Consider the following 20,972-nt stretch of genomic DNA (forward strand, 5'->3'; position numbering starts at 1 on the left):
TTCAAAGGCAAACACGTGAAGCGGGAATTCTTTCCACCAGTAAGAGTGATGCTTGGGATACAGGCACGAGTTCCACAGACAGAGAAAGAGCGAGTGGATAGTGTACCTGTCAATCACTCTTGCCTCAGCCAGGCAGGATCTTTATAGGTGAGACCGTCAGCTGGCTATAAAAGGAGTGCACTTGCTTCTTACCGCCTTTTTTTTCCTGGGTCTCTTGGTGGGTGCGTAGGGAGTTGGTCGTTTCAGCGGTGAGGCGGTCCTCAGGGGTGAGGGAAAACAGCCGCTGCTCCTAGGTGAATAAGGTTAAGTTAATTTTTATTTGTCATTGCTAGTTGACTATTTACAATGTGCTTTTTATAGAGGAATATACTTTAATAATATTGTAATTGATAATATACTTTACTAGTCTGCAGGGCTTTGGAGTTTTGGATGTGTGGGTCCTTTAGCCGAACTTGGACACAATGTTGTGCTTTATGGTACAGCATGATAACTCTTTAATATTTTACTTGTTTTAAATATTGGTCTTGGTTCCCTTTCGTAAACGTTGTTAAGGTACGGTTAGCCGAGCAGGTAGAGGGGAGTCTTGGGGCTGCCAGGGAGCTGATTTTGGCTTTTTATTTTAAATCTCTGCATGATTGGTGTCATTGTGTATTTAATTCTTGGTCTTGGTCCCTCCGTTTCTGTTCTTTTCAACCTGAAAAGGAGAAACTTAACAAACTGAGAGGAGTTGTGCATGGGATTGGGACAGTTAGTCGCTTTTGGTTACCTTTGAGAGTAATTTTTTGCTTATGTGTCACGTCGACGTGTGTGCCCGCGTGCCGGCGTGTCTGCGCGCGTGTGGCTATGCATGCGTACGTGCGTGCGTGGGCCCACACGCATGCCCACTTGAGTGCTTCCGTGTTTGCTCATGCGTGCGTGCCTGCTTGCGTGCCTCCATGTTTGTTCTTGCGGGCGTGCCCGCTTGCGTGCCTCCATGTTTGCTCATGCGCGCCTGCCCACGTGCATGCCCGCCTGCTTGCCTGCGTGTGTGCCCATGCGTGCGTGCATGCCCGCGTGTGTGCCTATGCCTGGGTGCCTGCCCACATGCATGCCTGCCTGCGTGTCTGCCCAGACCCATGTGCCCATGCCTGCGTGCATGCCCACATGCATGCATATGCGTGCGTGTCTGTGCACGTGCTCGTATGTGTGCCAAGGTGTGCATGCACATGTCTGGGTGCCTGTGTGTAACTATGCCTGCGTGCCTGCCCACGTGTGTGCCCACCTGCTTGTCTGTGTGTGTGCCCATACCTGTGTGCCCGCATGTGTGGCCTTGCCTGTGTGCCTGCCCATGTCCGTGTCCACCTGCGTGCATGCCCGCCTGGGTGCCCATACGTGTGAGTTCTCATTTGTGTCATTAAATTTTGGAATCAATTCTCTCAGACGCTGATTTAATTAAAAAGAAAAAAAAATTTCTGACATTTTAAGCTTGGAAATGAGGAAATCAGAGGTCTGATTGGCACCGGGATTGTTTCCTAATGACTTTAAATAGCTTTCAGTCACTGTTGGGGCAGTTTTATGTTTTTGTTTAATGTGCTTGTGTATTTGATATCATATTTGAAGTCCTGGGGTTTTTCATGTGCTTTCCTTTACAAGCCTGATCTTATTTGCACTTGGTGTTTTACAAACACTGTGGATACCCCAAAGCCTCTCTTCAGCCAATATTGGATGCAGTTTGGCCTTTAAATTTACGTAACAATTGTTTGTTCATTCTCTTTGCATTTCAGTTAAGTTTCCTTGTTGGGGATTTCATAGTTTTCTTATGAAAGGTTTTGTGAAAGTTTACATTTACAGGGGGAGAAGATTAAGTCAGATTGCGTGCCTTTTATTTGGTAATTGTGTATTTGGTATAGTTTTATTTGTCTACATTGTGCTTTTATAGCCCGTTTCATAAATTTCTTTAAAAATAAACATTTTGGGGTACTCAGGATTTACAAATGCAGGATTTAATCAGGCAGAGTCTTTAATGTTTTACAATAGTGAATGCACTTAAGTGTCTGTCATAGGCTGCCTTGTAGTGTGGTTTGGCACTTTTACAGAGGAATTGTGTGTTTGGTATCATTTGAATTCATTAAATGTAGATCCTGGTCCTTTCCACAAGCTTTGTGTTAAAAACAAAAACAAAAAACCCCGTATGTTGTCTTCAATTCACAAATAAGAAACAAGTTTTCTAATCAATAGACTTATGGTATTTTCAGTGTAAAAATACACACCTGGACAATTTTGAGTGGCCACGAGCTTGTTTTAGGACAGTGGATGCTCAAAAGTGCCTGGTACTGGCCAGAGTTGAGTGGCGTTTTGGATTTTGTCTCCTGTAAAATCACATGTTGAATATGGGGTTATTCCATAAAATATTCTGTCCCTAGCCTTTGGCATATATTTGCTTTGAAAGATGTGAGACATTTAAAGATAAAAATCAGGAAAGTAACGGGGAGATGGAGGGCCTTGTGTTTCCAGGCAGCGAAGTCGTGTTGTGCAGTGTTGAGTTTTGTTTTACAGGCTCAGTGTGCATTTAACATAATAGTAATTTTAAAATTTAGGTCCAGTTCCTCTTTCCCAGGTCCTTTTCCCCCTGTTATTCCACAGGGGGGAAATGATTTGTACAGGTGCTGTTCATAAGCAAGAAGGACAGCAGTGTTGGGTACCAGGGTAGTCAGGACCAAAAACGGCGGGAATTCCAAGTCCCGCCGGGACGCGCTGCCTCCCCCTGCTGGCCACACCCAGCGGAGGTTTTAGTGGAGGCTTCTGAAATCTAAATGGTAATGGTTGCTTGTGCCTCCGTTACCTGGCATGTATTTATGGGGTGAATTAAGTGCAAGGAAAACTCTTGTCTCTCAGAAACCCAAAGACCAAACTCAGAGAGGAACCCAATTCTTGCTTTGAGGTAAAATGATGCTGTTAGTGAATTTGTCTGGTTTGTTCTTGATTTCTACCTGAATTATGTGTATTCAGTATCTCGGTGACTGCTGGACACCTTTTTTGGTAGAACACTAGTGATTTCCGAATATTCTCTTCCTGGATTATGTTTAGAATCAGAAAGTTGGATTGTTGGTAGGATTGAGAGCTACTTCTGCCTCTGTTACATGACATACCGAGGTTTTAGGCATTGGGACATTAACTAGCATCACAAATACCACCGTTTCAAGTTCTAAACCCCATTTTTGACTGTGGGGTTTAGGTCCAAGGGTCAGGCTTGAAGGCACCTTTATTGCATCTACTTTGCTCACAGGAATCCTAGAGGGCGTATTTTCTTTCTTTTTTTTTTTTTTTCATTTATTTTATTAGTTGGAGGCTAATTACTTTACAATATCGAAGTGGGTTTTGTCATACATTGACATGAATCAGCCATGGAGTTACATGTATTCCCCATCCCGATCCCCCCTCCCACCTCCCTCTCCACCCGATTCCTCTAGGTCTTCCCAGTGCACCAGGCCCGAGCACTTGTCTCATGCATCCCACCTGGGCGGTGATCTGTTTCACTATAGATAATATACATGTTCGATGCTTTCTCTCGAAACATCCCACCCTCGCCTTCTCCCACAGAGTCCGAAAGTCTGTTCTGTACATCTGTGTTTCTTTTTCTGTTTTGTGTGTAAGGTTATCATTACCATCTTTCTAAATTCCATGTATATGTGTTAGTATGCTGTAATGTTCTTTATCTTTCTGGCTTACTTCACTCTGTATAATGGGCTCCAGTTTCATCCATCTCATTAGAACTGATTCAAATGAATTCTTTTTAACGGCTGAGTAATATTCCATGGTGTATATGTACCACAGCTTCCTTATCCATTCATCTGCTGATGGGCATCTAGGTTGCTTCCATGTCCTGGCTATTATAAACAGTGCTCCGATGAACATTGGGGTGCACGTGTTAGAGGGCATGTTTTCCAAAGAACACATCCACGACAGCCAACATTATCAATGATTACATTTCTCTCATTGCTACTACCTTGAAGGATCTGTGCTCAGTTTCAGACAGCAGCAATGTTATTTAATGGTTTGGATTATTCATAAAAGTACCCCTAATGATACTAGCTGCTTTCTGCTGTCTCTGATTTTCTAACTAACTGTGTTACTGATTACTTACACTAATACCTCATGAAATGTTGTTGTGGAGGATAGTGAACAGCTCAGCATCCCATTTCAAAGGTTTAAGTCTTTAGCTATGGTGTTGAAAATAAAATAAACAGATCAGTTTGAGACGCACCCCGCCCCCCATAGAAGATAAGGGACATTGCCTTTTAGCCTAATATTTCATACTTTCCCTGTGATATTTGATTAAAGCAGGATGAACTGTGGTTCATTTTGAAGGGGCACTCAGACCTCTGCAGTAGCAATCTCATCTGATCTTGTAGCCACAAGATGAGTGCTGTCCCTTACATTATATTTCACTCTGCATGATTGGGTACCCACCAACCATTTCCAAAAGTTCCTCTGGATAAGGGGGAAAAAGGGATGTTTGTTCCAGCCACTCACCTAAGTAAGTTTGCAAGTTAAGTAACTTTCCTTCTGTGGGGCTAAGCTGCCCACCCTCAGGCAAGTCTCTTTGCAGATTTGTTAAGTTACTACCTTTTTGAGGACCTGCTGTGGAAAAGTCCAGTACTGATAAATCTGTGGACTTGTAACAGGAAGAAAAAGGAACCAGAACCAGAACCAGCCAGATGAATAAGTGCATTGCTGTGTAGTGAGAGGTGAGGGGTGTTGGGCAGAGGGCAACTCTGCTGTCTCCTGGCTCATTACACAAGGTGTTGGACCCCTTCCCTGCGTCTCTAGAGATAGGAACTACCAGCAGTGGCAGGGTCACTCCTGGACACTGCTGCCTAACTCGATGGTAGAGACCATGTTTCTACAACTAGTTGTTTTCATTAAGCAGGAGCATGTTTTTACCCGTACTTGTCTGTATTCCTCTGTACACTGTGAGTGCTACTGTTACAGAGACATTTGGCAAAATCAGATTGCTTGAATTTCAAAGAAACCTCACTTTGACTTTTTAAAACCAGAATTTTGACTTTTCTTTTTATTCTTTTTGGAAAGCCAATAGCAGACAGTCGACATATGGAATGAACTAGATTGTAGAAAACAAACTTCGGGAGTCAAGAGTACAGGGTGCTGCTTAAATTCCTCTGTTTCAACAGGTATGAGAATGTGGATCTGAATGTAATTTTAGAGCCCAGCTCTATCTATGGGAAAGGGGGAGGGATGAGATTCATGGACCAAGTGGGGAGCAGGAAATGTTAGTCTGCCAGCCTACTTACCCTCATTGTGACATTTGGTAGGAGTGCTGAAGGCATAGGCCAGCAATTAAGGTAATATGTAGGTCATACTCTTCCAAATCTTTACCCTTCCATACATTATGGGCATTTTCCTGCTCCTACAGACATTACTGGGACCACATATCATGTTTCGTACATACTAAGCCTTCAGTCTCTAAGTTTGAGAGAGACTGCTCATTTTCACTCTAAGACAGGTCTGGTAGTTCAGCTGACTTCTAACATATTCAACACTTGGTGTCACTGTTAAAATTTTTCAACGGATTCAGGTATTGAAAGCTGGGGATAAGATTTGAGATTTGCATGCTTATGTCTCCCTGACCCCTGTGTTTCCTGTTCATTTACACCATGGGATGAATGGGTTTGGGTGAGGTGATCATGACAAAAGGTGCTAATGTTATTGGGTTACATTTAAGCTCCTCTATAACAAATGCTCTCCCTTGTCTATGTCCAGGTCATAGTCTCTGACTTCTAATGTATTCAACACTTGGTGTCACTGTTAAAAATTTTCAACGGATTCAGGTATTGGAAGCTGGGGATAAGATTTGAGATTTGCATGCTTATGTCTCCCTGACCCCTGTGTTTCCTGTTCAGTTACACCATGGGATGAATGGGTTTGAGTGAGGTGATCATGACAAAAAGTGCCAGTGTTATTGAGTTACCTTGAAGCTCCTCTATAACAAATGCTCTCCCTTGTCTATGTCCAGGTCATAGTCTCTGACTTCTAACATATTCAACACTTGGTGTCACTGTTAAAAATTTTCAACGGATTCAGGTATTGGAAGCTGGGGATAAGATTTGAGATTTGCATGCTTAAGTCTCCCTGACCCCTGTGTTTCCTGTTCATTTACACCGTGGGATGAATGGGTTTGGGTGAGGTGATCATGACAAAAAGTGCTAATGTTATTGGGTTACCTTGAAGCTCCTCTATAACAAATGCTCTCCCTTGTCTATGTCCAAGTCATAGTCTCTGACTTCTAACGTATTCAACACTTGGTGTCACTGTTAAAAATTTTCAACGGATTCAGGTATTGGAAGCTGGGGGTAAGATTTGAGATTTGCATGCTTAAGTCTCCCTGACCCCTGTGTTTCCTGTTCATTTACACCGTGGGATGAATGGGTTTGAGTGAGGTGATCATGACAAAAAGTGCTAATGTTATTGGGTTACCTTGAAGCTCCTCTATAACAAATGCTCTCCCTTGTCTATGTCCAGGTCATAGTCTCTGTCAGTACAGTGGCCAAACCACAAGGCTTGATTGGTAAGAATTCCCCATGTTTGGTGCTGTTTTTCCCAGATTGCTCTCTGATGTTTCTTTAAAACATGTAAAGGTCTTGTGTGTGAACCTGATTTCACCTTTGCAGGTAATTTTCTGACAAGGTTAGTAGTAACTGGATCTGGATTCCTTTCTGGTGAGTGATGAGATTTCATATTAATTTGGGATTGAAACTTTCAGAATATTGGAATACCAAATCACAGCGTGGGACATCTTCTAATCACAGTTTTTACATTTGGAGTTGTTGCTCACTCTGGCGTGAGCATTACATTTTGGAATGCAGTCTTCCCCTGCAGTCTAACCATAAGCCTTATAACCTAGAGTCATGTGTAAATGCCTGCATTATGTAGCTCTAATGCTTGGTACTTTATAACTTGCCACTTGGATTGCTTTGGAGTCAGTCAGATCACAGTTCCAATCTGCTTCCACCAATAACTGTGTGTAGACATAAATACTGGAGTGGGTAGCCATTTCCCTCTCCAGAGAATCTTCCCGACCCAGAGATCGAACCCGTGTCTCCTGCACTGCAGGCAGATTCTTTACCATCTGAGCCATCAAGGAAGCCCACACTTTTAAGAAGTTCTATCCAAAGTCCAGAAGGAGCTGATGAGGTTGCCACATTGTGGTTGGACCAGGCAGAATGTGCAGAGAACTCTAGTAGAATACTGCATTAGGACTCTGGATAGCTGCGAGTGCCTCAGGAGAGTCTTGAAACTGCTCGATCCCCAAAGAGCAAACCTGTGAGCTTCTGCTAGAGTTCTTCCAGAGTCAAGAGTGAAGGTTCTGCTCTCCTTACCTGGGTCTTTCTCTAGCTGATGATGCAGTCTTTACTGTCTAGAGAAGGACTTCCTTAGAGGAGGCAAGGCAAGAGGTGTCAGCTAAAAGCACAGTGTGGTGAACTTCCCAGGTGGCCCAGTGGCTCCCAATGCAGGGGACCAGCGTTTGATCCCTGGTCAGGGAACTATGATCCTACATGCTGCAACTAAAAGTTCACATGCGTCAACTCAAGGTCCCACATGCCTCAATGAAGATGGAAGAACTCACGTGCTGCCACTAGAGACCCGGTGCAGCCAAATAAATAAATAAAAATATTTAAATCCCAGGTTGGATGCATGAGACAAGTGCTCGGGCCTGGTGCACTGGGAAGACCCAGAGGAATTGGGTGGAGAGAGAGGTGGGAGGGGGGATCGGGATGGGGAATACGTGTAAATCTATGGCTGATTCATATCAATGTATGACAAAACCCACTGAAATGTTGTGAAGTAATTAGCCTCCAACTAATAAAAATAATAATAATAATAATAATAAATAAAATAAAATAAGAAAATCATAAAAAAATATTAAAAAAAAATAAAAGCATGGTGGGAAGAGAGTAGAGGAGAATGATTGTTTATAGTGCACAAAGGTACATGTGTAGCTTGCTGGTCAGGGAATAACTTTTCTAAACATGATCTTTTCTCAACAGATCCAGTTTCACTGTTTCCACCTGGGCTGATCCTGGTGCCTCTCAGGATCTTTGTGGAGGTGAGGACATTTGACAGTCACAGAAAAGTGTTTTTATTAATACATCATTTTGATTCACAGAATAAGCAAAATAGCTGCAGGTAAAGATTTTCACAGCTTGCATGAGTGTTAATTAGAAACAACTAGAAGCCTTGGATGTGAGTGTCACTTGTTTAATTTAAATATCTTTGCAAAGAAACTGGTCCTTACTCAGTTAAAGTCATAGCTGGCATCCAGCCATAAGGAAACCCCAAAACCCATCTGTTCCTTGGACTTTTGACCAAAATGGTCACCCCACACACACCTAGTAAGTATAGTGTAGATCATTTGGGTACTTCAACACAGTGGGAATTTTGATTCCTCATTTAAGCAAAAATCTTTCCAGCTACCTATTTCAGCATCTCTCATTTTTGGCTATTCTATAGACCTGTTTTCTCCATTTATGTATGTAGTTAGGTTGGAAATGTCAAGGGACCACAGGGGAATGTTTATGAAATTCCATAAAAATATGCTTTCGCAAGACTAAGGTTTATTGGTATTCCAGAGGAGCTAGCTGGTAATGACTTGTTTGCCATCGGCGTCTGCTCCTCGCCTCCTCCTTCTCACCTTGAACTTTTGCTTGAATCTAGGAATCAATTTTGTCTTTTTTCCAAATGTTACTTGTCGGTGGTTTGGCTGGATTCATTACACACACACACACACACACAGAATGGAAGGTAACTTGGTGCATTTCAATGACATAAATACTACCCTTATCGTGAAAGCTTTTATTCTCCCTTCCTTTTATTTTGTTTTGTGATTTCTCAGCAGAATCAAGAGATATAAGGATAATTTTATTAAAATGAGAGGTTCTCTTAGCAGTACCATGACCCTACTGTCTCATTTCATGGTAAACTCTACTTGTCATTTGTAGGCATTTGTGGGAATTCATATTTTTCATGGAGTTCTTATGAGTCAAAAGTGATCCAGAAAAGACTGTCCTTTGGTCACTGACTGTCCAGCTGTGGGCCTGGCATGCACTCCCTGCAATCCCTCTGTGCACAAAGTGAGTGCACAAAGCAGTCCCAAAATAAAAGTTTGTGTTTTTTTAAAAAATTTCTATCAGACTTATACAAGTATGACATTTAAAGAATGAAATAATTCCATGAGGTTTGCTCATCAGAATAATACTTCCCCCAGTCTACCACCATTCCATTTCCTGCTCACCATGTTTATCCAGAAGTGACACGTGATTGTGCAACTATAGAAGTAAACTGGTGCTGAAAACTGCTCAGAGAATCCTGGGAGCACTAAAAGGATTTTAGGTGTAGTTCTTTGGCCACTTATTGTCTGTTTTTCTAAGGGGAGAAGAATCGCAGCAGATAAATCCTCAGAAAAGGAATCAGAGAGGGAATGACAAGTAGGAAATGGTCTCTTACATTCAGGGTTCTGCAGCCCAGCCCAGAGATGGGGAGAAGGCTTGAAACAGTAGTACTGTGCTCCGAGCGTGAGGACGAAGCAGTCAGAAGGATAGGGCTTTTGGTGTGAAAGGTATCATGAGCACTGTGGGTTCAGGGGGTGTCTCCTACCCCCTTTCCTCTTCTCAATCCTCCCTGTGCTTCGGCATCTCCTCAACTAAACAAGTAACATAAAGGATGTTACAGATTTGGAAGTTTTATTACTGTGGTCTGAGATGTAGCTAGCAAATATGGAAGGAGATGGATATATCAGGAGGCAAAACCATGACTTATTGCAAATACCACTTTTCCCTACACATCTTCTTATACACACTTGAAGCATTGTACTGGGGACCCTTAAATCTCTACAATTCTTAAATGCTCTTCCCATGTTACTGCAGATATGAATAGATAAACCAATCCAATTCCAAATTCCTCATTTTCCAGTGGGCTCAAGATGCTCTGGAGAAAAATGAATCAAATATATAAACTAATTCTGAGAACTGAGAAAGGTTCTTTGATGATGGTCTCCTTACAGATGGTCTGACTGTGAATTGCCTATTGAGTACTTTCCAGTTGACACGCTTTTCCTTCACTTGTTTCCACACTGCCTAAGTTGACCTATCTCCTTCATGATGTGTGTTTATATACCTAAGACTGAACTGTCATTTTTCCAGGTTGAGAAACTACCACTAAGAAATTAGTATCTAAAAACAACTACAGTGGAATCCAAATATTCTGCATTTTGGTGAGTACAATAACTTTTCAAGGCTAAAAGGAGCCATTCTCAGGCTCTAGATGATAAAAAGATGATCAATACTACCATCCTTTCCTCATGTATCAAGAGCCATCAATCTTTCTGTCACTGTAATAACAGACCAAGAAAGATGACAGTGTTAAAAGTGTGGAGCTAAAAAATAAAATTGTGGAGCTACCAGTTCTTTATTCAAGTGTTTGATAAATAGACCATAGATGGCATATATATCTAAATGAAGCATTTAAAGCAGTTAATTGATGCATCTCAAACTGAGGTTGCCTTCAAATCTCATCTACATTGATATCTTTGCCCACTAAAAATCATCTTTAAATATTACTTTGATTAGTTGAAAAGATGGTAGTATCGATCTTTTCTTTCTTTTTCTTATTTTGGGCTAGTTCTGTGTGCTGAGATTCAGTGCCTTTTCTTCCTCTACTTTTTTGTTTTCTAGGCCAGATCTTTGTTTTCTTAGTATATTCTTTGTGAGGTTTCATGGCAATGACACTTGTGAAGGTGATATGGTTTGTGTCTGTCAGAAAGCGTCTATTCAGCTAAATCCTGTCTCTCTTCTATGAACACCAGCAGGCCATCTAGAATCTGCTCTCAGCTTTGGTTTTCTTCATCCCTTCCCTGCTTGGCTAGACTTTATCATGTCTCAGCTTTGATATATGTTTTCTAATTCCACAAATTCCTCTGCTCTGAGCCCTTAAGAAGCATACAATTCCTATATGCCAGTCCACCTACAGGAACTGTCCCTAGAAAATCATCCAGTTAGTCTGTTAACTCTTTTATACTGGTACTCCTGGACTTCTCTTCTAATCTTGTCTAGGTTTTTTTTTTTTTTTTTGTCTTAATTTTCAAGAGGTATTTTCCTACTTGGTATTTCCATACCCTTTGTGCTTCTTAATCACTTCCTGCTCATGGCTCCTTCAGTGAGTGGAAGTGGTCAAACCCCTCTGATTATTGAGTTCTTATATATCATTATTTCTTATTATTTCAAGTTCCCCACGATCTTGGTCACCCTTTATGATCTTGTAACAACTTAAACATCCTTGTTTGTACAATACACTCTTACAGAGTATGTAGACTCACATGTATTTCCTTTATTTGTCCCTTCTGGTCTTAAAGATCTGGCATTTCCCTATCTGCACAGGCTGACTTATAAGATCTCATAGTTAATTTTAAGAAGTCTTCCTTTGAACTTCACCTGTTTTCATTCTTCCACTGCTGATGTTCTTTGATGTGGCTGATTACTTAACTTCTGTGAACTTTAATTACTCTAAGTATAAAATGGAGACGATGGGATCTGCCCCAGCTTCTTAAAGCGGCTGTTATGAGAGAAGAAGTTAAAGCATTGTTGAATACTGGGTCCTCAGAAATATCACCAGAATAACTTGTTGATAAGGACAAGTTGAGTTTATCTTTACTGTGGTAAGGAAGAGTACTATTTTGAAAGCTAAATGGGGATAATTATGCGGTTTGGGAATATGATTACAGGTGGCTATTGGAGTATGGCAGATTGATTAGGATTAGGTAAAGTTCATGACATAATATTATACTTTGGATTGTTGGACACAACAAGGCAAGGTTTTTGAGACAAGGGTATTGATCTCAATCCTATCTGCCGAAAGGCTGTTCACGATTCATATGAGTATCTTTGGGACATCTCTGGAATGAGCCACAGAATTATTTGCAATGTCTTTCTTCACGAGCAAGAGTTACCTGGAATTGTAAAGTCATGTTGATGAATACAGTAGAATAGTTCAGTTGTTTGGTAAGACAGCTGAAGAGTAAAATCATGTTAATGTAGGCAGTGAGCTGTGAGGAGGTTGAAGCTTTTAGTGCTTGGGATACAAAAGCACTTTGTAAATGATAAGTACTATATAAATGGTGGTCATATTCATAAGGCAAGTGTTTCACTTGTTTTTTATTCTTATGCCTTTTTATCTAAATGCAGTCTTTTTCTGCTGAAACTCAGTAGAAAGGGGAATCTGTATTCAGAAGGACTAAACTTCTGATATGTTATTTAGCTCTTTGATGCCTGGGACCAGCCTTGAAAAAGTCATGTGTAACCTCTACAAAATTTTCCTCAACCCTTTAAAGCAACTAATCACAAGAGATAATGAAGGCAAAGTCAGGGAGTTTTAATTCAGGTTAAAGCTTCAAAATAAGATAAAACATTTGGGGGCAAATATATGCCAACATGGTGAGTGAAGCAAAACTCCTCACTTGGCCAGTCAAGAGTCAGCCTTTTGCCTTCCTTATCTGAAAATAAAATCTTGGATAGTTCTTTCCTTTATAACTTCCATTTTGGCCTAACACTGGCTCACTCGTTACCTCCAGCTACATGGTATATAGACTGTTTTTGAAAGCTCATTGGGCATAAACTTTAGGATAAGTTGTTTAACTCATAGACTAATGTAGGTAAAATATCATAGGAATATTATATTTAACATCGGACTAGCAGTTAAAATACAGTTCTCCCAAGAGAGTTATTGCAGGTCCGTAAACTCTAGGCAACATAAATATCAGATCAACACTATTGATTAGTTCTCTCTTACTTCGATAGTCAGGTGTGAACTATTTTTATTATATCTGACACTGTCGTAGAAAATAAGTGAACACAGAGGAAAGAGCACTGAGGTATTTGACCATTGTTGTACTAATGTGAACCATCGTGAAATAGAAAAAGTTAGTTTTCAAAGACTACATAGCACTTTTCCTATCTCATAGTACTTTTTTATCTCAAGTAAAAGCAATGAAGAAAATAGATTTGCTTAGGATTCAGAGTGCATTACATACTTGAAATAGACTCACGACAATGGCAGACATGGAAGAGAGAATTAAAAAACATGGCAAGAAATGACCCTTTTCTCAAGGATCTTACAATCTAGTTAGAGAGACAAAACTAACTTAAATTCATTTCATCTGTATAATGAGTTAAGAGGAAGGAAACGTTGCCATTTCAATAGAGAAGTCTTAGAAAAGGTCAATGGTGGGGTGCTTCTTGCTTTGGCTTCCCAAGGATAGAGGAAAAGTCAGAATCCACAGGGGCTTCCCAGGTGACACAGTGGTAAAGAATTGCCTGCCACTGCAGGAGACATGGGTTCTATCCCTCGATCAGGAAGATCCCCTGGAGAAGGGAATGGCAACCCACTCCAGTATTCTTGCCTGGAGAATCCCGTGGACAGAGAAGTCTGGCAGTCCATGGGGTCGCAGAAGAGTTGGACACAACTGGGCACACACACACGGGTCCCACACGCACACAGAATCCGTAAAGGAGAGGGAGAGCACTCAGGAGAAAGGTGTGAGGCAAGGGGACAGAAGTGGGAGGGCACAGACAGACCTGGGGTCTTTAAAGTTGAATTGCTGATGGAAATCTGCTGCTGCCACCAGATTTACATCTTTCTCGGCTGTGGTGCAGCTTGGCCCTGAGTACACAGATGCTTTATTGGATTATTATGTCTGTGACACTGCCACTATTAGTCATACTCAGCCATAGGACCTGACAATATAATGATGTTCTATTTTTACTTCTGTCCCAAAAATGCCCCAGAAGTGCTGAAATTATGACCAGAAAATTAATTTCTTTGCATTTGGACTAGAAGTAAAAGAACAGGGAATAATTCTACATTCAGTCTATAAATCTCCAGAGTCGTTTAGAAACGTTTTGTGTTAACAGTTTAGGCTGAGTTTTGCATTAAGTATTGCACGCCTCCCCAGAGGAAGTGGTGAGAAAAATATCTGATCAGAGCATTTCCGTGTGGTTCAAGGCTATCAAACAGATGCTTGTAGATACATGCAGGTACAGTTGTAACGCTGATTATTTTGCAAGGTCAGAAAAGGAGTGGCTGTTTTGTGCCACATGCTAGTTGCTTTCCTGAGTATAGAAATAAAACAGGCTCCTTCATCCAAGCTTCTCACAGAGGTTTTCTTGGTGATCTGTGTGTGTACCAGGAAATTAGCACACAGGACCATTTATATTCTTCTTTATATTGAGTTCCTGATAAGATCAGTTAAGCCACGTTCTCAGGATTCTTCCCTAGTACTTGGTCCATAGTCTCAAACTGTCATAGACAGGTGGGCCCTTGGAGATCACTGTCCACTGTGTAAGTGAAAAAATGTCAGTGGAGTGAGATAGTGACCACATAGACTGTGACTGAGCTGACACTACCATCTTGTCTCCTGCTTTCTGTGGTGCGCCTTTCCTCTCTTCCCAGACGTCCTCCATACGTTAACATACGTATTTGAAGTGAGTGCCTGGAGAAGGAAAGGAGCAGTGCTGGGGTGCCTGTTTGTGGGGAGTGCTCTCCCCCACCCACTAGGTGTGCTGCACGCGTGGACACACACAGCAGGGCAACCACATGACAGCCTGTGTCACCTGGAAGGCCAAGAGTTCTCTTTGTGAAGATGTGCTGTATTGCTTTGACTTTGTGGGGTGGGGCACAGGTCAGTTTCATAATCCGTTGACATTGTATGCCATCTCTTTGGGAAACAAAAGGCTTTTGCACATATCCATAGACATACAGCTTTTAGGAGTTCAGGGGCCAACCTCAGGAGTCCAACATATTACCCACGGTAAGAATTCCTCTTCATGTTATAAGCACTTATTTCTTTATTTGATCATAAGACATTTGATTGCCTGCCATGTACTCTGGGCCCTGTGCCACTTCCTTGCTAAGTAGCCCCATGACCTTGGGGTCACCTCCCCAGCTCTAAGTTTTGTGTATAAGATTAGCGTGTTTTAATGGAATGATCTCTAAAGTCTCTTATCATGTTTTATGTACTCAGCCTTGTTCTAAGTACAGATAGGAATGCACAGTCCAAGCATCTAATAAAGCAGAACAGTGACCAGGACCAGGCAAAAGCAAGAAGCAAAGGGAAAAGGGATGACGGCTCCTGTTTAGTCCTTTGAAACAGACACTTAGGCAAAGAAACTATTTCACTGGTGTGTGAGAACTACAGCACTGAGTTTATCTCTACCTGTGGCCTCTATATAGTAATGAATGCTCACATCATTAATCCATTTGGGCTATTGCAAATTTTTTTTTTTATTTTGTTGATGAGTTGCTCTTAAACTTTTAAAAAACTCACTCCTTTTCAACCAAGTACTTAATGGGTCAAGTTACTGTTACTGGACTGCAGGAGGTCAGGGAGATGGTGCCCTGTATAAGGAAGAGTGGAGTTTCACACAAACTTTTCCAAGTAAACTATATTTAAAATGTTTATGTTATTATAGGCTCTACTGAAAACATTTCTAAAGCTCTTAGTAAACTCGTCCCTAGGCCGCTTGTGTCTGTATTTATTCAGCCTTCAAATAATTCATTTGCTCATTTCAAGCATGTGTTTGTTTTATTTTTTTCAGCATGATTTAATTTAACTGAGACTTCAAGTTTGTATCAGGATGTCCAAATAAGTTCATTAATTCTGGGAGATTTTCTCCTAACAAGTAGAAATTCATCAACATCAAATGACCTATTAAAGTTATTAAATTTGAACATATCTTTATGCTCACCCTGGAGCTTCAATATGTCAGTCAATAATAATCAAATGCCACCCAAACACTCATAATTTTCTGAGGAGAGAAAATTAGTTGGTTTTAATATGTCTGAAAGATAAATCAGACTATCAATGTTTTATCATTCATATGAGAAATTTATATAACTCACATTAAACAAATCAGATCAACTGGAAAATTAGAGTAATTAAATGTTACAGGGGAAAGAATTTTATTAGAGGAGTAACAAAGACACTCATGCTGCTAAGATCATACCTAGAAGAGCAGCGAGAAAGCGCAGACAGATGAGGGTAGAAGGTGTAAGGAAGGCACAGGTTTCCTGGAGTTCTTAGGAGTGAACAGGGAGAGCCCAAAGTAATTCGATTCATAACAAGTAGCTGGCTAAGCTAGAATATGCCAGCACACTGGAGAAGAGGACAGATACTATAAATGTTGACTTTACTTCCTTTAATTTAAATTTAAAATATTTTGGAGTAAAAAATAAAAATGCTTTTAAACATAGTTGCTTTTGTGATGATGATCAGGAGCCTTCTCTGCCGTGTTTCTCTACCCCTTCTCTAATATCTGTTTTTATTTTTTTAATATTTGTTTTTAGTTTTGGCTATTTCCCTGTCTACATATACTCTCTTAATACTCATTGTTTAAATTTTTATCTTAGGAGATTGCATATTGTATTCTGCTCTAATGGCTCATTTACCCCAGTCTCATCTTTAGCTTCTTTCCTCCCAGATTACATCACCGTTTCTCTACTATTTTAGCTACTGTACTTTAACATTCATCTCTTGTTGCATCAAGAGTCCATACTTAACAAGGAGATGTATATTGCACATCTGTCCTTCACTTCATTTCTTTCCCTTTTACATTCTGCACTCTGTCAGGCATACCTTTTCTTTTACATTATAATTTTACATTATTGTTAAAAGCACACTATTTTTTATAGTCACCTTATTTTGTGGGCTAAATCATTAAGTAAATTCCTAAGAAAGGTATGCATAAGGCAGAGTTTCTGAACTATTAATTATTTGAAAATATTTTTATTTAGACCTCACACTTGATTGGTACTTGTATAGAATTCTGTGTTCAAATCCATGGGCCCAGAGTTTTCTTTTTAAATTTTTCTTTTTTCTGTCTTTTTTGGATCTTCTATTAGATAGATATTGGGTCTCCTGGACCAATCATCTGTTATGTTTGTATTTCTCCTTACCTCTGTCTTATACTTTTGCTCTGTATTCTGGGAGCATTTTCTCAATCTTAAGAAACTTATGCTTCATCAGACACCCTTTTCTAGGTCCCAGTGAACTCCTTACTCTCTGTTACCTGGGTCTGTCATGGGACATATTCTTAATAGGCTCTCTGAAGTTTCTCACTCATGATTATGACTCTGACTATGATGATAGTAGACACAAATGTCATTATTGCTAATCTTAGCTGTGTTCTCTAAGAAATAAAAATAAACCTCCTTTCCTCTCTGTCTTCCCCTTAATTTCTCATGAAAATATAGTTTCTCCTTCCCTTGGGATATCATTATGCAATATAGGCATCAACTATAAACTTTTCTATTTGCCAACACATCATGAGGGTTGCCTTTCATGCTGTTCGTGCCTGGGATTTGAATAGAATTTATTTTGTGAACTTGTTCCACGTCTGATTTCTATACCCTTTCCTCTTGAATCTGGGTAAATAAAAATAGTACAAGATCATGCATTAAATGAGCCATTTCAAAACATCTCAAGAAACAAATAGAAAAAGGGAGGAGGTTATTTGTGTAGGAGTCTGCCTATGAAGATAATTACAAATTTAAAAATCTACAGTAAGCACTATTCCTTTGAGCTGCAAATCAACTCATTCTTATTTGGCAGAAATAAAGTGAAAGTCACTCAGTCGACCCCATGGACTTTACAGTCCATGGAATTCTCCAGGCCAGAATACTGGAGTAGGGAATCTTCCAACCCAGGAATCAGACCGGGGTCTCCTGCATTACAGGTGGCTTCTTCAGCAACTGAGCTAGCAAGGAAGGCCCTAATTGGCAGAATGCCCCCAAAATACCACCTTGGTGATCCAAATAGTTTTTGCTTTAGTATATGTCAACAAGTCACTTAATTTAAGCTCTACACTGCACTTTGCTCCTTGAAATATGTAGCATCCCTCTGTCACAGAAATTCTTGAGACTTTTCCTGCAGTAATGTTGTTTTGTGCAAAATGGAAACTTTCCAGATGACGGGCTCATCCAGCCTCCTACTTGCTGCAAGACTCCTGGCACACTCAGCCCTACCAGTTTCTCCTGCCTGGTAATTAACCAAATCCTTCATCTTGAACTGAGAGTCTATATTGTCACTGGGTACAAGAAATAGGTGAACGAAACAGGTTTTTCTCAATATTTAAACTATCTCATAGTGCCCAAAGCAAGATTGTGAAATAAGGGTCAGGCTTCTGATTTTAGAGCTTGATCTTACAATTTGGTGCTAGAAGGCTCTGTTTCTTTGAAGAACTGTTTCTTGTATTTTCTTTTCCATTCATTGTTCACTTAAGCTTCTCTTATTAGGGCCAAAGTTTCATATGCTATTCCTCACTTCACAGCCTGTGAAAGCATACCCAGATTATCTTTTTGGAAGTGACTGGTTGTAGGGGGACGAGTCTTTCATACTAAGAAGTGACTAAAAGAAATAAGACCCTCAACATACTTTGCTGTCCACTCTGCCTTATTGGAGCATTCATTATGTGTCTCTCTATATCTGGATTTACGAAGCAAAGAGGACATTCTAGAAGACAGTATGTTAGCAACTGAGAAACCACCAACTTCAATTCATTAATTGCTTCTATAGTCTCCTTTTAACATGTTTCAAGGATTTTCCTAGAGCAAACTTTTGTTTGTGGTTAATATTTAGAAAAACCAGCATAATTGTCTATTTTTACTATATTCTGAGGCTGAACATTAAACCATCCTAGAGGTGTTAAGATTTGGATATGGTTTGCCTTTATGATTACCCTAGTACATTTGTTAGTGAACCTTTTATATGATACAACTTTAAAAACAATATTAATTTTTTGCTCTGATCCTAAATGCAGTGTAATAATCTGCATAGTGTTTTTAAGCACTCAAAGCAACTGTGAGAAGAAAGATTTTTACAATCTGGGAAGAAAAATGTAAATTTTTAGTATTTTATTAGTATTAGGGGAAAAAGGCATTTTAAATGTTCATATTGTGGTAGGCGGGCTTCCCTGGTAGCTCAGCTGGTAAAGAATCTGCCTGCAATGCAGGAGACCCCGGTTTGATTCCTGGGTCGGGAAGATCTGGAGAAGGGATAGGCCACCCATTCCAGTATTCTTGGGCTGCCCTCGTGGCTCAGATGGTAAAGAATCCGACTGCAATGCGGGAGACCTGGGTTCGACCCCTGGGTTGGGAAGATCCCCTGGAGGAGGGCATGGCAACCCACTCCAGTATTCTTGCCTGGAGAATTCCGTGGACAGAGGAGCCTGGCGGGCTACAGTTCATGGAATCACAAAGAGTCGGACATGACTGAGCGACTAAGCACAGCACATTGTGGTAAGTGGTGTTTTTTTAAAATTGTGTGTAATTTCAAGGCACGATCAAGATCTGTTCTTGTTGTCAGTTTTCTGTGCTCTTCCACCAATCTGCTGAACAGAATGCATTTCAACAGAGCAGAATGGTACTATTGGGAATTATTAATTAGGACTTCTGTGTGTCATACTGTCTCCTGCTGCAGCAGAAGAGTGCTTCAACATCTTAGAGAAGTGATTGCGTAAAAGCCCAAACCTCTCATACACTAAATCTCAGTTTTACTGTAATACTGAATTCCATTTTGATTAACACCCCTTTCTGTCATTCAGCATTCAACACCTTGGACCTGGGAAATGCTGGGTCACAGAGAAGGAATTGGCGATGGCCTGTTGTCATTCTTGGGTGCTCTTAACACTAATCTGTTGAACAGGATGCATTGTACCAGAGTAGAATGATAGGAGTATTAGGAATTATCAGGACTTCTATACTTCTAAGGAGAAGACAATGGCAACCCACTCCAGTACTCTTGCCTGGAAAATCCCATGGATGGAGGAGCCTGGTGGGCTGCAGTCTATGGGGTCGCTAGGAGTCAGACACGACTGAGCGACTTCACTTTCACTTTTCACTTTCATGCATTGGAGAAGGAAACAGCAACCCACTCCAGTGTTCTTGCCTGGAGAGTCCCAGGGACAGGGGAGTCTGGTGGGCTGCCGTCTGTGGGGTCGCACAGAGTTGGACACGACTGAAGCGACTTAGCAGCAGCAGCAATACTTCTAAAGGCTTCTTTCTTGTATCTCATATCTTGGATCATTCTTAGCACCCAAAACCATAATTATTAGTTTTGTTGAGTGCTTAGTATGTGCCAGCCAGAGTGAGATGAGCACTAATTCTCACTGTATAAATGTGACATAAGGATACTGAACCTTAAAGCAGTTTAGTTGTTTCTCGCCTAGTGGATTCAAACCCTGTCAATTGGACTCTAGAGACGATGCTCTTAACAACTAGGTGTGCATCATGAGGTCTCCTGCCACAGTGCAATGCTTGAGGGACTCGACTTTTATAAGGCTCAGGGTTCCTAAATTTTTTAGTTTTATGTTGCTAGCTGACCTGCCCTGCAAGACATATTAGAAGAAATTCTTCAGGGAGAATGAACTTGACTTAAGTAGAAAATCAGATCTACATTAGTAAGAAAAGTGTTCAAGAGGGATAAATGAAGGTGAAATAAACTTTTTTAACTTAATTAACATTAATTTATTTGATAGGTAGCTGTTCAAGTAATGCTAAGAGAATATTTGGTTGATTATAGCATCTGGATAAAGTGAGGCTATTGATGGCAATATTATTAAGGATAGGCATTTGGAATTGGGAATACTCTGTTATAAGATACGAGCATGACTTGTGAAGAAGTATGGTGTTGTTAGAAAGTCAGATTAGTTGTAAATACATATTGCAAACACTAGGAGAATCACTACATTTTCTTTTAAACTATTGTTGATGTTCTACAAGAAGAGGTAAAATGTACTCATAAAGCACTTGATTAAAACCAGAAAAGGCAGGGATAAAGAGGAAGAAAAAAAAGAAGAGCAGGGAATAAAAATGGTTACTACCATAGTAGATATTAATCTATCTATATCAGTAGTCACTTTAGAGGCAAATGA

The 20,972-nt window shown here is 40.5% G+C and overlaps 1 protein-coding gene and 1 long non-coding RNA gene across 3 annotated transcripts in view; both read left to right on the forward strand.

Moving 5' to 3' along the window:
- Positions 1–244: 244 nt before the first annotated feature.
- LOC122435950 lies at positions 245–6,569 on the forward strand. Of its 2 annotated transcripts, XR_006267749.1 has the most exons (5): positions 245–293; positions 5,071–5,171; positions 5,761–5,828; positions 6,014–6,081; positions 6,520–6,569. It is a non-coding gene; the product is annotated as an uncharacterized LOC122435950 (long non-coding RNA). The 2 variants fall into 2 exon arrangements; XR_006267748.1 differs by lacking the exon at positions 5,761–5,828 and having other exon boundaries at positions 6,520–6,568.
- A 1,448-nt stretch (positions 6,570–8,017) lies between these two features.
- USP26 (ubiquitin specific peptidase 26) overlaps positions 8,018–20,972 on the forward strand; it is a 39,207-nt gene continuing 26,252 nt past the window's right edge. Inside the window, exons 1-2 of the mRNA XM_043460045.1 lie at positions 8,018–8,104; positions 10,197–10,267. The gene's annotated coding sequence lies outside the window, so the exon portion shown is untranslated. The remainder of the gene's footprint in view (positions 8,105–10,196; positions 10,268–20,972) is intronic.

This window comes from Cervus canadensis, chromosome X (genome assembly GCF_019320065.1).
Source record: "Cervus canadensis isolate Bull #8, Minnesota chromosome X, ASM1932006v1, whole genome shotgun sequence".
Lineage (NCBI taxonomy): Eukaryota > Metazoa > Chordata > Mammalia > Artiodactyla > Cervidae > Cervus > Cervus canadensis.